Source organism: Orycteropus afer, unplaced genomic scaffold, assembly GCF_000298275.1.
Source record: "Orycteropus afer afer isolate SDZICR_OR568_19922 unplaced genomic scaffold, OryAfe1.0 scaffold00074, whole genome shotgun sequence".
NCBI classification, from domain to species: Eukaryota; Metazoa; Chordata; class Mammalia; order Tubulidentata; family Orycteropodidae; genus Orycteropus; species Orycteropus afer.
The window spans coordinates 11,179,238-11,184,679 of NW_006921661.1; positions in this window are offsets into that span (position 1 = coordinate 11,179,238).

A 5,442-nucleotide genomic window follows, 5' to 3' on the forward strand; every position below is an offset into this window, starting at 1 on the left:
ACAACAACAACAACAAGCCAATGTTACTATTAAAAAATACTTATTGCTCTTGTCTCCTTTGCCTGTCAAATTAACTACATTTAGTTTTCAGTTAGTTGCTTAACTTCCTCTTGTTGATAACCTTATTTCCTCCTTTTGATATAATTTCCATATTTTTTTATTTAGTCCAAATAAGTGTCATATAAACACTGTAAAAGAGAAATAACTTTATATCTAAGAAACAGTTTTACATGTCTCTGTGTGATGATAAAATCCACTCACTTCTAGACAAAATTATGAAAGAAGCAGATTTAAACCTCTATTACCACTTAACTTATAAAAGAGCTCATTAAAGGTTTTTAATAATGTTTCTATCAAGAAAATTTGAATGTACAGGGAAGTTGCAAGAATATTACAATGAAAACCCATATAACTCTCATCTAGAATTATCCTTTCTCCTCTGAACTAAGTCAGCCACTTCTCTCTTGTTCATCATGAAGCCTGAGGAGGTCCTAGTTAATTCTAGAGTTGGTATGCCTTTGCATCTTGCTTGTCTCCATTTGTTAAAATTCTTTAGGTCCTAGCCAATGATTCTCATCGAGAAAATTTTACAACATAATTAAGATCTGTGAAACCTTATGAAAAATGCAGAACATTGATACAGTTCTAGATGGTTGGCCCCTCAGGTGAGCCCCAAAATATGACCAGGCAAGAGTTTACTCCTCAAAGTAGAATTGACCTTAATGACACAGATGGAGGAAAACTTTCAGGACCTTCATTTGCTCATGTGGTGTGACTCAAAATGAGATGAAATAGCTGCAAACATCCATTAATAATCAGAATGTGGAATGTACAAAGTAAGAATCTAGGAAAATTAGAAGTTGTTAAAAATGGAATGGAATTCTTGAAGATAGACTTCCCAGGCATTAGTGAGCTGAAATGGACTGCTATTGGCCATTATGAATCAGACAACACAGGGTCTACTATGTCAAAATCAACAAATTGAAGAGGAACAGCATCATAATCATTATCAAAAAGAACACTTTAAGATCTATCTGAAGTACAACATTGTCGATGATAGGATAAATATCCATATGCCTACCAGGAAGACAAGGTAATATGAGTATTCAAATTCACACAACTGCTAATGCCAAAGATGAAGAAATTGAAGATTTTTACCAACTTTTATAGTCTAAAACTGATCACACATGCAATCAAGATGCATTGATAATTACCAGTGATTGGAATGCAAAAGTTGGAAACAAAGAAGGATCAGTCGTTAGAAAATGTGGTCTTGGTGATACAACTGAAGCCAGAGAGCTGAGATTTTATGTATTGCATGATAGAATTTTGCAAGACCAATGACTTATTCATTGGAAATACTTTTTTCACCAACATAAATGGTGACTATGCATTTGAAGAACTGATGCATTTGAATTGTGGTATTGGTAAAGAATATGGAAAATACCATGGACTACCAGAAGAAAAAACAAATCAGTCTTGGATGAAGGACAGCTGGAATGTTCCTTAGAAACAAGAATGGCCAGACTTTGTCTCATGTGTTTTGGTCATATTGTTAGAAATGACCAGTCCCTGGAGAAGGTTATAATGCTTGGTAAAGTGGAAGATCAGAAAAAAAAAGAGAAGACCCTCAAGGAGGTGGATTGACACAGTGGCTACAATGATGGGTTCAAGCAAACCAACAATCGTGAGGATGGTACAGAACAAGGCAGTATTTTTTTCTGTTGTACATAGAGTCACTATGGTTGGAGCCAACTCATTGACACCTAACAACAACAACATACACATGAAACTCACCACATGCAATACACAGAAATCAAATTAACTATTGTGGGAAGAGACAATGAGAAGCTCAATATCAACAGTCAGAGAAAGGCCAGGGGCTGACTGTGGAATAGACCATCAAGTACTCATATGCAAGTTCAAGTTGAAGCTGGAAAATTGAAAACAAGTCCATGAGAGCCAAAGCATAGCCTTGAATATAGCCCACCTGAAATTAGAGACCATCTTACTAGATTTGATGCATTGCACTAATTATCGAAGACCATATGAGTTGTGGTATGACATCAAGGACATCACAAATGAAGAAAGCAAAAGATCATTAAAAATATAAGAAAGAAAGAGAAGACCAAATGGATATCGAAGAGGCTCTGAAATTTGCTCTTGAATGTAGAGCAACTAAAGTGAGCAGAAGAAATGGTGAAGTAAAAGAGCTGATGCAGATTTCAAAGTGTGGCTTGAGGAGACAAAGTAAAGCATTATAATGAAACGTGCAGAGATCCAGGTTTAGAAAATCAAAAAGGAAGAACATGTTTGGCATTTCATTATAAATTCAAGAATAACAAATGTAAAATATTCATTTGTGTCCCTATGAACCTAAAATCCATCCACAGATACATCATCCAGAAATTTATTTTCTGCATTGGTGAACAATTTTGGGAATATCTGGGCAAAACTATGTACAATCTTCCTTTGGTATACCCAACTGCATTGCTAGGAAATTTCATTGTATATTAAAAACATTCAATAATCCTTTGTGAAATTGAAATGGGTACAGTCTCAGGAATATATGTGGATCTCATGTGATGCTCCTGGGACCAGGACCCAATCTCTCCTTGATTTATGATTTCACAACAATGTATCAACAAAATGTTTGATGACTTTGTAAGGAAAGACAGAGAATGCTATACCCAGAATGGAATGTTATATATCTTTAGGAAGAAATCAGAGGATCGAGCCCAGCCAGAAAGTTTCCAAGAGTGAAGAGATGCCTCCAATGTAATCATGACTTGTGAAAAAAGACTTTAATACAGAGTGGTGGAAGAGCTGTGTTCCAGAGAACAGGAGACCTTCTAGCCTGTGCACGCGATCAACATGGACATTGAAGACACCCAGGAAGATGCTATCTTAGGAATTTTCCTTATCTGTGAGCTCTAGCAACTCATACAGTGTGTGGACTACATGCAGGACAGTCTGGATGAGCTGCTCCTGGAATTGGAGGAGAAAACAGGCAAGAGTTTTCTTTACATGGTCTGCTTCTACTGAAGATTTTGGCTGGCGTTGGTTCCTTCCTAAGTAATAACTTGTGTGTCAAGTTTTAGACTACTATGTGTTTCAGAGAGAATCCCTCATGCATAGCCACCACTAGTGGCAGCTTGCATGTTGCTATAATGCTGAACAGGTTTCAGTGGAGCTGCTAGTCTAAGACATACTAGGCAGAAAGGTGTGGTGATCTACTTCTGAATATCAGCCAATGAAAACCCTACGGATCACAATAGTCCAATCCAAAACCAATCATGAGGGTGGCACAGGACCAGGCAGCACTTAGTTCTGTTGTGCATGAGGTCACCATGAATTGGGGACTCACTCAATGACAGCAACAAAAGCAACATAAGAGTCTAACCATTGTTCTAACCACTTTGCACACATTAAATTATTTATTTTTTGCCACAACTTTTGGAGTAGGTTTTTTCATTATGACTTGAATTGTGGTGTTGGTGAAGAATACTGCAAATACCACGGACTACCAGAAGAATGAACAAATCTGTTTTGAAAGAAGTTGTTGTTATTAGATGCCATGGAGTTGGCTCCAGCTCATAATGACCCTCTGTCCAACAGAACAAAACACTGCCTTGTCCTGTGCCAGCAGCACAATCCCTGCTGCACCTGAGCCCATCATTGCAGTCACTGTGTCAATCCATCTTGTTTAGGGCCTTCCTGTTTTTTGTCGACCCACTTCTTTACCAAGCATGATATCCTTCTCCAGGGAATGGTCCCTTCTGACAACATGACAAAAGTCGGTGAGATGAAGTCTGGCCATTCCCGCTTCCAAGGAGCATTCCAGTTGCACTTCTTCCAGGACAGATTTGTTGGTTCTTCTGGCAGTCCATGGTATTTTTAGTACTTTTCACCAACACCACAACTCAAAAGCATTAACTCTTCTTCGGTCTTCCTTGTTCATTGTCCAGTTCTCACATGCATATGAGGTGATTGAAAATATCATGGCTTGGGTGAGGTGCACCTTAGTCTTCAAAGAGACATCTTTGCTCTTCAGCACTTGAAAGAGGTCTTTTGCAGCAGATTTGCCCAGTGTAATACATCGTCTGATTTCTTGACTGCTGCTTCTATTAGTGTTGATTGTGGAACTAAGTAATAAGAAATCTTTGATAACTTCAATCTTTTCTACATTCATTGTGATGCTGCTTATTGGTCCAGTTGTGAGGATTTTTGTTTCCTTTTGTTGAGCTATAATCCATACTGCAGAAGAGGTACAGCCAGAATATTCCTTAGAGGTAAGAATGATCAGACTTCGTCTTGTATATTTTTGTTCATGTTGTCAGAAGGGACCTGTCCCTGGAAAAAGATATCATGCTTGGTAGAGTAGAGGGTCAGAGAAAAGAGAAGAACCTCAATGAGTTGGATTTGCACAGGGGCTGCAGTGATGGACTCAAGCATAGCAACAATTGTAAGTACGGAGCAGGACTAGGCAGTGTTTCTTTCTGTTGTACAAGAGGTCACTATGAATTGGAACTGACTTGATGACACGATGACAACAACACACAGGGAAACTGAAGCATAGAAATATTAAGCAATGACAGCTCTAAGCTAATAATTTTGAATTTGGATGTGAACTTGAGCAGTTTGACCCCAGAGACTGTGCTTAAACATTTGGCTGAATATAACATATTCTGAATAGAGATTTTATTTTTAAATGATTTGAACCTAAAGGCAAAAGCTTAAACTAGTCATTTCTATGTAATGCAATTCAAACAATTCAGGATTTTTCTGTCAATTCAGGGTGTCTCTCTTTCCTTCTCTCCCTGAGGCTGGTTGTAGGTCCCACGGCATGTATTCAGGACCAGGGCACCAGTGGGAGGAAGTAATTCATTATACAGGCATCTGTCCGAATGTTTGGGTTCAGGGTGGCCTCTGATCTCAGTGTCTATACTTGCTGATATCCATGAAGTGTAACTTGTCTGCTCCAGTTCTCAGTTGTTGGTTCCTGAAAATGACACTGCAGATCCTTGTTCTGACCACAATACTTCTCCAGGCCTGGCTCCATTTTGGCTGTTTCTGTCACCATGTCACCTTGACATGAGGCTCAGAAAACTTTTATGAGTTTTGGAGCCACTTTGAGCCTGTAGAGACTTAGTCATATATCCATGTAAAATATATAGATCTGTTTCCCCAGGGTTTAGCTGAACAAGATTTTCCAATGACAGTTTCAGTCAAGGAGTCAGTGTGTGTCCAGTGCTCACATGGAAACTGCCTGTGAGTTTATACGTGTTGACACAGAAAGGCAAGACAAGGCTTAACTTCACTTGAGATAGAATGCATTTCTAAGTGCTTATTAATTTTTTAAAAAATACTATAAATTGATGTTATAATTTCTACAAAATATAAAATTCATTATGCATCACCTATTTTGAATGTAATGTAGTG